The sequence below is a fragment of the Corvus kubaryi genome, unplaced genomic scaffold (assembly GCF_017639235.1).
Source record: "Corvus kubaryi isolate FWS band 111438036 unplaced genomic scaffold, C.kubaryi_AGA036_p1.0 69, whole genome shotgun sequence".
In the NCBI taxonomy this organism is placed as follows: Eukaryota; Metazoa; Chordata; class Aves; order Passeriformes; family Corvidae; genus Corvus; species Corvus kubaryi.
The window spans coordinates 2,826,550-2,839,286 of NW_024582057.1; the positions used below are offsets into that span (position 1 = coordinate 2,826,550).

Here is a 12,737-nt window from a genome sequence, read left to right on the forward strand (position 1 = left end):
AAGAAACCAGAGAGGGACAATATGTCATAGACACAACCAATTTTCCAACTGCATTTCCACTACTTTTGCCATCATGTCCCCACCTCTTGAAAAATGTATAATAAAACTACTGCTTAATTGAAAGGAAGAAAAACTAATACAAACAGGCATTACACAAAGTACCTTAACACAAAGTACCTAAAAGGGTTAGTGAATTCTATTTTTCCTTTTTAGGGCACTCTCATCCTAGATAGTTTATATATTCCTAGTAAGAATACATCCTGATTAATTTATAAATGTGTATTTAAAGAATCAGCCTACAGGGTTATAGAGCATTATAAGATATTGATTTAGAGTACTGCGAATCTGGAAATCTGATTCAGTATAATTTAGAGGGTAATTTCACAATTTGATAAGAAAGGAAGAAATTGCTTTCAGGAGATGCATTTTAACATTTTAAAGGACAGTTCCTATCTTTGAAAGCAGCTTAGAGAGTTGAAATACTGGAGGCAGCTCCAGAGGAGATTAATTGACAACATGCAGGTGAATGGGTCAATTACACAAACGATCTGATTTAATCACAGCTTTGTCACTTTGACAGACAATAAAGAAGTTTATCATATCCTGTAGGTGCCATCAGACACTTTGGCCTGCTACAAACATGTTGTTATCACACTTGAAATATTTTCTACAGTCATTATTAGTACATAATGTGGTTACAGTGACAGTTTTTTCTGCAAGGGGTAATCAAACCTAATATCTTTTTCTTTGCTTTCTCCCTTTGCCTGTGAACGCATCAATAATAAATTTAAATATTTCAAGTTCAGAGGAGTTAAGCTGACTTTGGAGAAAAATGTGATAATGCTGCAGGCCATCATACTTGTAAGAATTTTTATATTGTTTAAGTGTTTGCTTAGCTACTCCTAAGCCCAGGAGGCTGGATATGTAGTGAAGATGGAATGACATAGGGCATTACAAACCTCTTGGCAGATAATACAGTGTTGTATGCAGAATATGTGTCAAGCATCTCATAGGTATCTGTGTGGCTGTTTTCTTGACGAGGCGGTGAAGTGGCATTTCAAGAACATCCTTAGTGAATGCTGCAGAACTGCAGTTGTACATATCCATCTGTGCACTTTTTACAGGCATCATTACAAATCAGGATGATACATATGCTTCCTGAGATTGCCCATCCGAGCAAGATAACCGAAAGAGAATAATTTGCTAATTTTCCTCTGCACACCTGCAGTATTATGGCTACAAAATGAAACATGCAGCATCTTATTAAAAATATGTCTTGAAAACCAAGTCCTCTATTACAATTAAAACTGGCAGAATCTGGAAATGTTTCTAGCAATGAGCAGCTGGTGTGATCAGCTGTAAAATTTTCTAGAAGCAGTACTGAAAATGCTATAATTTTTTTCCTCTGTAAGCAGCATTAGTCTTTGCCTGACTAGCCTCTAGTAAGGCTACACAGGGTGTTGTTGCCACCTAGAGTCAGTTCATCAAAACAGAAGTTCTGCATGACTTTTTTTCCTCTCCACTTAAAGCGGAAGGAATTCTCCAACATACCCAGATACCCCATCACCCTGTAACTTAGCCCTGTTTTTTTTTCCAGTGCAAAAAAAACCCACCCAAAAAACCCCCAAACCCAAAATCTAAAAACCATAGATGTGCGTTTCCAACAAGTTGCCTACCTCTGCGTGCATTCGTGGAGATTGCAAGGCAGCCTGTAGCCTTACTTCCATCGGGGTCTGCAGAGACCACTTGCACCCATCGCTGATCTTGACCTTTGAAGATGGAAGTGTAGCTCTGGCCTCTACAATGGAACCAACTAACTCAGGAGTGACAAGTGCACTGGATGCTGTGCCAAGGCTAAATGTGGGGCTGCTGGGCTGCTTTGCTGGTGGATAATCTGGATCTAGGAGCCTCATCCCATCCATCTCCCCTTTCTTTTTCTTCAAACCAAACAGCTCACATATCATTGCTTTTGGTCACACAGAGATACATAGGGCCAGGAAGGAAATGAAATGTGGAGATGAAAACTGGTGAAAAATAAAGTCTCAGTGAAGGTTCAACAACAGGTGCACATTCACAACTCTTCCTTTATGTAGGTAGAGTACCCACTTCTACAATGGACAATAAAACTCTTGCTTCTGAAACAAAATCAGTTTATTCACTTCTATATTTTATTCCATTTTATTCGCAGACTAATTGGAAAACAGAAACTGAACAGAATTTTGACTAAGATCCCTGTATTATTCTCACTGCTCTCTCTTGCATTCATTTTTAATAATCTTTACTAGAAAAAGAGTTCCAAACATGAGTTTTGTAATCCATAAATGCTTGATTTCACAAAGATAACTCCTTGACTCAAAAGTTTAGAAAGGTAAAATATCAGGACAGATAAATAATGAGGGTGAAGTGGTGGTGGAAGAAGTTAGGAAGTTATCTCAGGAGAAATTCACATTTTCCAAATGCGTTGAAACAATATTACAGATCTGTATTGAGAAACTGTATATAAAAGGAGAAAACCAAGGACTTATGAAAAATATTAGTTCCATCAATTTCTTTAGGCTGAATATGCTTTTCAGAACAGATTCAGAATTCTGCCAGCTGGGATCACTTGTTATTGACATTTATCACTCAGAACCATCAAGAATAATTTATAATATAAATATTCTGCTTCCACAACAAGTAAGAAATGTCTCAGTCATGGCATATGTAACTATGTACTAAAATATCTGTGATATTTTAAAATTCGTGTAATTCTGCTTTTTTTGCTGAGGGAAGTTGACATTTTCACTGACCACTGTAGACAAACACTCTGTTCTCTCCTGGAAATATGGCCAGGCTTTCTATAACTTGATATCACCCACGTTCATTTAACAAAACCACTCACACTGACTAGTTAACTGTTGCTCAATCTTTGGATGAATAGCAATAAAAGCTCTTCCTGGGAAAAAAAAAAAGTATTTCTTTCTCCCTTCATCCTCCCTCAAACTTCCCATTCACTTTCTGAAAAAAAACAAACCAGAATTTTTAGTTTAAGATACAGTTTACAGAATAATCTGTAAGGAGTGATCATCACAAACAAATAACACATCCACTGCTTGTTAGGGTGGCTTTGTCATTTTGAACACTCGTGAGACATTGATTTCTCTTCTGCTTTTGAAATACACAGAGTAAATTGTAACACCCAGACCAATTCAGAGGGTGACGAGGGAACACAAGGAGCTTTTCAGTAATTCCTCCTAGCCACACACAGTGACAAATCACAGCTTTTATTTCACCAATCTGTTTTTACTACTGTGCTTAGGGCCAAGCATGGAGCATTATGAAGGGAGGATTTTTTACTGACATAATTGGCACAACTTCCTGAGGTAACCAAGCCTCCAAGGAAGAAAGAGAGCTCTTGTCCTGGGCATGAACACCATAATTTTAAAGCCAATGGCAATGAGATTAATTAAATGAGGTGTTTTACAATAAAAGTACAGTGACCCACAGATATGACAAAGCCATTTCAGACTTTAATTGGAAAGAATCTTAAGTCTTGCAAGAAATGTATTTCTTAGAAGGACAGAACTGTAGGCATGGCTGGTAGTGAAAACCACTCAACTTGTAGTTCTGCAGTGAAAGCTGCCAGACCAATTTATTGGAAGACTTGGAATTTTTGAAATTATACAGTACCGTATGTAGAAAACCAGCTGCAATCCTCCAGAGGCCACCAAAGCACAATTTTTCAAAACTTGATTTCAGTAGTTTGTAAAATTAAAATAAAAATAAATATAATTACTTTACAGTTCATTTTATAAGCCTTCATTACCAAAATTGAGAACTCATGGAGCAGTTTGTTGCTGGCTGGTTTGATGAGGAAGATTGACCTTTGGCTCAGGTGTGCTCTCTAGAGTGTGCTTAATCTGCCTCATAGGAAACATTCAAGCAGCATCTGTTCTTTCTCAAAAATGCATGAACAAGTAAACCAAAACTCAATATACAACGTAGATCTCATTACATTTTAAATAGTCCTAAGGAGAAATTACTCACATATGTTTATACCTAAGCCTTGAATTTCCCTAAGAAACAAATAGTTTCACCAAACAATAAGGCTTTTTTGCTATTGAGAAGCTCAACATGAATAAAAGTAGCAACCTCTGCATGTTCAAGTCTCAAAGTAAAAGAAGGGACAGACTAACGTGGGAAGTGGACAGAGGGAGAGGGGATTCAATTTATAAAATGTTGGAGAAGAGAAAGATGATAACTGTGGCTTTGAAAGATCTAGAATTGGATGTGCAAACCAAAAGCCTTACTCTAAAGAATATTTATGTAAGCCCTCTTGCCAAGTCCTGACCCTTCCATCACTCCTTCCCAGAGAAGAGCATCAAGGCATGAAGTCTAAGCAATGGCCACTTCTTTCTGAGCTCCTTTACCTTCTCAGGCTGTTAGTGAAGCAGACTTGTGCAGAAATGGTCCTGATAATAGTACCTATTTGCTGGATTTTAACGTGATTTAAAAATCTGTGTTGTTATAAACTTGAATGCTTTCTTAATATGATAATGCTTTGTGTCTGTCTCTGTCAACATTTGTACAACCATCTAGCTGTTCCTAATAACTTCTGAATCCACTGGGCAATTTCAGCTAAGATTAACAGAGGAAGAGTAGTTGCAAAAACATTGAGTTCTTACCAGTTTTGAGGAAATAAGTGGCTAAGGAGGGGGAAAAAATGCATTAATGGTCCCCATGGAAGTGCAGAGGTAGAAGCTCACCCTTTATTAAATGGGTGATTATCTCACTAAGCAGCAGCCATTAGTGGTGATTCTCACGGGACTATTTGCCGTTTATTAGCTGCTCCTCCTAGCACATGCAGGGATTGCTGTAGTCAGAGCTAAACCAAATTTCCAGAAGCAGCCCAAAGCTGGCACCAGGTATAAGGCTGGCATCTTTTTATGCTCTGAAGTAGTCATTTGCTCTGTGAATATTCTGAGCACATGAGCAAGGTAACAATGAGGAATTTGATCACAGGGAATTAAGCTTAGTTTTGCAATTCATTTGCTGGAGTAGGTTTTTCTCCAGTTCCTTAATATGAGCAGAGATGATCAAAAGTGTTGGACTTGGCCAATGACATTGTCAGGATCCCAAGGGCACCACCAGTCCTGTTTGTCCCTGCTCCAGATATCATGGGGCTCCCCCAAGCTGGACCAGGGTCCACGACCCTGAACTGTGAATCTCTGCCCCAGAAATGCCACAACAGGACCAGTCTCCAGCTCCCCAGAGCTCTGCCCTGCCTGGCCACAGGCCCATTTTCATCCCCATGGAGGTGCTGCATGCCCAGGGCCAGGGCTGGGGCTGCCTGGGGCTGGGCTGCCTCTCCCCAGGCTACCCTGCTGCTGCCATCCTGGGATTTGTCCCCACCCCTTGTTGCACCCTGGCAGCCACTCTATAAAAGTACCAGTGCTCTTCTCTGAACCATGTCATGGGATCACTTCCCACCTGCACTACTCAGTCTGGCATTCAGCTCCCTAGAGGAAAGGAGACACCACAAGAAAACCTTACCTAATGCCTTCTGCAAGCTAGGGGGCAACAAAGGAGTTAGTGAAAAGCAGAGAAAAGGAGGTCTAAAGACAAGAAAAATGGCTAAATTGGTATCAAGGCTCTCCTGGTGATCTCTTGGCCACTTTTGGTGCTTGTCTGGTTAGGCTGTGGTGTCTCAGGAGGTTTCTGACCTCAGCTGATCTATTCAACTAAACCTGATAGGGATCAAGAAGAAGATGCCTTGGCCACCACAGTCCACTTCCTCGTAAACTGAATTAGCCACCTCAGTTATGTCAATATATTAGTCTGGTGCCTATGGTGTGAGCACACCACTACTTCTGACAAGTCAGTGACAGGGCAATAACCTGTAGTAATGGGTGAGCAGCTTGGACTAGGAGCTTCTTAAAATCACCTCAGCATGAACCCCCAGAGCCTGAGAGTCAGGGCCCTCAGGACACAGGCCACTTTGGTATTTTCACGTGTTTGTCACTCCTTCCTCTTCTAAAAGGCTGTCAAGTTGTCTCTGCCCACTCTGCTGTCTAGTTCTATTAGAGGAGTTGTATTTGTCACAACTCTAGTGAAAACTTTCCATTTTTCATTTCTCCATTTCTCACTGCTCATCCTCCCACCATGCGTCACCTATTTCCTCAGCCTCCCCCTCAAGAAACAGTGGTTCCCCTTTCCATCCCTTATGTGCATCAGCAGGGTTGAAATATTTTTGCTGATGACAGCTTGTGAGCAGAGCCCTAGGCTGAAGGAATGAGGGTGTCTGTAGGAGCTGAGGTCTGGGAGAGAGTGGTGTCCTACTATTTTGAAGAAAGTGGTTCCCAGAGACTTTATGGGAACTCACATGAGTGTGCTCGCTTGCCTAGATGTCCTCATCCCTCACCTCCAGGCAAGCTAGGCTCCATTCTAGGCTACCTCCCACGAAGCTGCTGTTCCAGTGGCAACTACACACATGGTGCTTCACAGTCTTTGTTGGGTGTTGCTGCTCTCCATTTTGCTGGGTCTTGTTTTCTTCCACAAGTGTGGAGCTCTCAGGCAGTAGATTTTTTCTTTGAAAGCTATAACAGAATGAAGGAGCAACTGTCAGTATATACAAGAAATGTAACCAAAGAGAATGAACATACTTCAACCCCAGAAGTGCTTATAGTATAAGGTCCCTTATTTCCAAGTCACCATTTCTGACTCCTGTGGAATGCCTCTGCTCAGGGCAGTTGAATGGAAGTGTTTGTAAAAACGTCCTTCCAGCCTAAATAAATGAAAATCCAAAATGTACCAGAGGGCAAAGCAACATAGCAGTATATAGTTACCAATGGCTGTTTATTCCAGCATCCCTTGCACTGTGCTTTTAGCTCCCACTTTTCCCTCTCTGGATGTCAGTGACAAGGAATAAGAGAAATATCGAAGACTTGCCATGGGATCACAGCACGTCCAGACCAGTGGTGCTGGGTGACATAAAAGGAGATCTTCCAGAGGAGGAGTTTTGCCTGTCTCCTTGGTTTAGGCATTTGAACGGCTCCTCCCTCAGGGATCTGTGCCTGGACCTGGGTACAGAGCCCATCAGACCCCTTCTAATCTAAATCAGCAGTGGCTATTTACATAATGAGTGGTTAAGGAGTTCCCAGTTTGCTCCACTGACCACTGTAAATCATTTCCGTGCATAGGTAATGGCAATGTGCATCCAGTGCAATTAGCCCAACATCCCAGTCCTTTAGGCCATGACACCTGAACTAAAAGATTTCAGGGTAACACACAGATGCACTGATAATCTCTTTAGTATCATCGCTCAACAGACCTGATCCCAAGCTGCTGAGGGGGGGGAAGGCTCTGTGAGTGGCAGTCTTATCTGGGGGAGAGACAGAAATGATCTTGTATCTTGAGGCCACATTCACTTTTGTGGTGAGTTTTCAGGAAGATACCGTAGTAGAGGACCACTGATGCTCTATCAGGCATACATCCATGTGGTTTTGCAATACCAAGAAGAACTGCATGATGATTAGACTGCTGGATACAATACCTGCATGCTGGTTGATGTGGAAAATCTGGACAGGCTCTTGAAGAAGGCTTGAGAGAGTCTCTGGACACAGTGTATGGAGCAAAGACCTCGGGAAGGGAGGAGACAGTTTCAGGGGACAAAATGGATGCAGTCAGATGGTTAGTTGGAGGTCAGGAGTTCCACAGTAGCTTCATCTGAAATGCCTCCAATACCATGAGCAGAGCTGAACTGGGAGAAGCAGAGACAAGCTGTCAATGACTGGCTAGGAAGTAGCTGAAGACAAAGGACTTGAACTTATTAGAAAAAGGGAAAACTTTCATTATGCATGAGTCAGATTCAGGTAAACTAAAATAAAACCAGTGGTGCCACCTAAAAAGATGTTAGGAGATTTTTTTTTTAGATTGAAGGAAAGGAGAAGCTAACAAGTGCTAAAACATGATTCAGGATGGCACATATTCAGAGCAGGAAGTCAGGAAAACTTTATCCTCTGCTGAATAACAATAATTTGGTGAAACTTTAAAAGGGACAATGAAGAATAATCAAACAAGAAGAATCTCATAGTATAGCAAGAGAAAAAGAAAAGATGCATGTTTTCATGAAAGCTAGAGGTCTAACAAACAGGATGACTTTAAAGAGAAACTTGATGGGAAGAAGACAATTGATCAGATACTTTAGAATGGGGGTACAAAACATAAAAAAAGAGACAGAGGAGGCAGAAGCAGTAGAGAAGTGGTAACATACATTAGAGAAACCTTTGTGCCAAACCAAAATAACATGCTAATTTTGTTTACAAGCAGCTCAAAACTTATATAGCTTGACATTCCTGGCCTAAATCAGAAATATGCCATATCATATCAGTATTAAATCAAGTGTCTGTATCTATTACATGCTGAGGGAGATCAGAGTTGCTGACAGAGCAAGAAATGAAACAATAGCAGCAGGTATCAATTTGCCACTTGTATATTGAATAAATGTCACATAGGGGATTGATGCTGCATAAAACGAAAATACTGTTTCTGCATGAAAGAGCATACAAAAGAAGAAGGAACTTTTATATTAGCCCAGAGCAACATGCAGAACCTGGTTCAAAATGCCCCCCTGCTCAACATACTTACTCAGGGAACAAAACAAAACAAAAGAACCTAAACCAACCAAACAAACAAACCCAAACAAAAAAGAAACTCAAACTGCAATAGAATTACATAAGAACAAGGAACTTTGTGAAAAATAAGCTAAAATGGATGCCTGAAGGCTAAAAAGTTTGCATGGTGGCTATTTAAACATAGCATGTAGGAGTACATTTTCTCTCTCCTCTGTGTATGGACAAAGGCTTTGGAAAAGAAAAGCTGACACAGTTAGCAACAGGATAAAGGAATTTATTAGAACCAGAAGACTTTCTTCATGAAATACAAGTTGTGTCCAAGAATGGAAAATAGAAAGGATCATAAACTCTGGCAAGTTAAATGAAAACCACAACAAGGTCAGCCATATAGAAACCCAGTAACAATTTCTGAAGACATAAAGGTCCATCAGTAAGGAATCTGAAAGAAATTAAGGCACCATGGGACAACAGAAAAAGCCTTCATGTGAATAACCTATTAAAAAAGGAGGGTAAATGGCCATCATTCACATTTGAGGGAGGTCTCTAGGGATGCTTGAGGGTTTTTTTTCCTTGGGCTCCTGCTGTTTAACCTATTTATAAATGAACTGGAAAAGAGGGCATATGGTGAGAAGACAATTTGGTGAAGGCACAAAGTTATTACACATAATAGGGGTGAGTTGCTTTAACTCTTTTCAGGCTAGACGAATATTCTGTTGAGGTGTCAGTGCATGCCTGCGCTGACCTTATGCTCTTCGAAAGGCCTGGGGAAAGCCAAATGATCACGAGAGACAGCAAAGTGGAGAAGAAAGGAAGATCAATGTCAAAAAGTCAGGAATGTACAGATAGGGAAGCAGAGGAGGATGCACCCCACCCTGAAGGCATCTGGGGAGCCAGCAGACAGTTGTCACCGATATTGTACTGGGAGACTTCAGAGGAAAAGAGAATGGATGTAAGCACCGTGGTCACCAGGACTCTTCACCAGGCTTCCTCTTTCTTCTTCTGGGGATGGTGGGGGAAGTTGATCAGGAAATCCCATGACTCAGTGAGACCACAGATGGGGAAGGTATTAAAAAAAAAACAAGCAAGAGGTCTGGAAGGCGCCAGAAGAGGGGCAACAGCTTGGCACATGTACATGGTGTGTGTACATGGCTGGGTCCCTGGATGGCACTCAATGGTCAGGGCATCCTGTAAGACTTGCTGTCAGCACAGGCTATTCCCAGGAAGAGCTCCTGACTTACATTCCTTGTGGGCCATGGAATCAGCTAGGAGTACAAGGTGACCTACTGGTATCCCTAGTTTCTTCCAGGGTAAGAGGTCCCACAGCATGTGTCTAGGGAAGTTATACAGGCAAGAGAAAAGAGAGAGGAGCACCAGGAGGAGTAAACATTTCCACAGCATGATTTGGGCACAGACATGCTGAACTTTAAACCTCTAGTAAAACAATGCCTGGCTGGGTGTAGCAAGGAGGTGCAGGATCCAAGAAGGACCTCTGCAAAGCTGGGACTTTGTCAGGAGCAATAACCTGCTGAGATGTCAGGAGCAATAACCTGCTCTTTACCTTCTGGAGAAGGCAGTATGTAGGGCAAGCAATGTAGGGTACACTGAAATCTGCAAAGATTTCTGTCCAGGATGTCTCCAGGCCTAATGACAAAAGCACCATCTACCAAAGTGATGAAAAAAGAGGATCCAGGTCCCTGTTAAAAATGTGATTTCAATGTGTATCTCCCCTGGATACTGCAGTTTGAATCCAGCACTTTGGGCTGCTTGGCTACCTGATAGCTCTGCTGCTGCAGACAAGATGCTGGACTAGGAACAGCTTCAGTACAGCCCTATCCTAATTCTTACAGTCACGTGTATAGACTTGAGATAATCTCTTGCTCTCTTCTTGCTTAAAGGCAATTCCTAAACTCTCAGGCCAGCAGTATCTAAGGAGCCTTCTGATTTTGGATGCCTCCATTTTGGGTCTGTGCTTTGGGTCACACTTCAATTTCTACATGAGTATGCTTAATTCCTACTTTGACAAACAGGGCTGGCACATCTCAAATGGCTCACTCCAAAGTCCAGGCCTTTCGGAGGACTGGCTGTTTGTGTATAATTAATTGGATGTTATTTATTGAGCTGGCAGCAGCAGACATTCTGTAGTACAAAGGTCTGTGCTACCCAGAAGGTCACAGTTCCAATGTTTTGTTTTCTCAGTATTGCTGGATCGTCACTGTTTAAACAGCAAAGGCAGTCCCTGACCCAACCTCTGCCATAAAGGGCTAGAGAAGAGAACTTGTCCTTAAACTTTCCTCACTCCAGTTTGTGAGTAATCTAAATACCTCTCATTAGCTTTTAGCAAGTCTCAATTGCTTTTACTTGCTGGTGTGGGCAGTGTGAAGATCAAAGCATGACAGGAAAATAAACGCTGTGGCTGCAGCTCTGCTGGGCCCCTAAAAATACATGACTGCTCTGCTTTTGTGGCTGTGGATTCTTCTGTCACTGTTCCTTCAGCTGACATTGCCATGTTACAGTATTTTATTTAAAAAACAGTTGTCTGCTAAAACATAAAACAAAAGGCTTCCAGTTTTGTCAACTGAACTGAAGCAGACAATTTTTATTGCTTCACAGGAGATTAATAATAATAAATAAACAACCCTCTTCACCAGAGACTTCACAACAGACATGAAGCACATGGATGGACCTTATTCACAGCAGGAACTTAAATGCAGTGGAACCAATGATATTTGATAATCATATCCCAAACACAGAAAAATCTGTGCCTCGACAAAAATGCTAAATGCTGTTTTGGCATCTTTGTCTTAACCTTTGATCCTTCATTGTGGAGAGCTCTGTATTCCTTGTAGAGACCTAAGGTTTTGTTTTTTCTTAAATGCTGTGCTCCCGATGAATGCTCACACCCAGGGGAAAACACATGAAATCAGAAGCATTCTTACATATATTTTGCAGCCACACACTGGAGTGAGAAATAAGAAAAATCCACTACACAGGTATCTGAGGGATGTAGTACCTATCTGATTCAAGGAAACAGGATACGATTCCATGAACAGCATTCTCAAGGCTCTATCAACACTGAAAAAAATATACAGTCTTGACTTTTTAACCTCATCCTATGAATCCATCCCACATCCTTGTGCTTCTAGCCTCATTTCCCACAGAGAATGAAATTCCTGTGATCATGCCATCTGGCTGTCTATCAGCCAGTATGTTCTGAACCTGCTTTCTATCAAACTGACAGAGGGATTGAGGCTCAAAGAGAATTAAGTGCCTATGAAATTCATGAAAATCAGCAGCTGGGTCAAAGATGAAGATCCAAATGAGTGTCCTTGCTAAGGGAAAGGTAGGCAGACCGCAGCAGTTTTACACACTGCTTGCTAATGTCAGTCATCATGTGTGCAGCTCTGGACCCACCAGAGCAGATGCTGCTTCTTCCTCAGTGAGATCAAGGGCTTACTGTTGCTGTAGTGAGTGGTACAGGTGAGGGAAGGAGAGCAAAAGGCAATAGGACACACCTGTACAAAAGCAGATCTCATTAGGTCCACAGAACAATGCATTTGCTGATAAATTTCCACTTACATAACTGTGGAGCTCCTGCATTTCCTTAAGACCCTCAAAGGTATGGATCTGTTTCTCATGGAGAAGGCTGACAGGCAATCACTACCTCTTCACTCCCACACCTGGACCTGTGCCGCAGAACTCCCATTGCTTCCACTGCTCAGTGAAACTCAAAGCAGGTTCCAGGGCTCTGGAGACAATAGATTTGATCTTTGAAACCGTAGAAAGGATATTAAAAGTTAGGATGGAAAGTACAGCCCAGTTCAAAGTTTCCCTAAAGAAAAAAATCCCTACCAGAGAAAATTTAGAAACCAAATTATTTCTCCTTCCCTAGCAAAGGGAGTTTCAGCTTTTGTTTTTTATATCTTGCTCTCCTGCTTCACGTAGTGTGCTGTGGAACAGCAGCTGAGCTTGCAAATACTTCTGGAGGAAAAGGGCTGTTTTGCTTGAAGTTATGCCTGTCCTGGAGGGAAAACCCGTGTGTTTTTAAGAGTCCTGTGTTTTAACTAACTGAGGAAGACTGTTGTTTAACATCACCTTGGCAAGTGTATGCTGCATGTACATTTCCCA

At 41.6% G+C, this 12,737-nt stretch overlaps 1 long non-coding RNA gene across 2 annotated transcripts in view; it reads right to left on the reverse strand.

Annotated features, from left to right (window-relative positions):
• Window positions 1-2,939: 2,939 nt before the first annotated feature.
• Window positions 2,940-12,737, reverse strand: part of LOC121674603 — a 207,212-nt gene continuing 197,414 nt past the window's right edge. The window contains exons 2-4 of one of the 2 annotated variants that reach the window (XR_006019696.1): window positions 12,189-12,377; window positions 7,532-7,738; window positions 2,940-6,575 (exon numbers count right to left, since the gene is read on the reverse strand). This is a non-coding gene — a long non-coding RNA (uncharacterized LOC121674603). The remainder of the gene's footprint in view (window positions 6,576-7,531; window positions 7,739-12,188; window positions 12,378-12,737) is intronic. The other variant, XR_006019697.1, reaches the window with a different exon arrangement.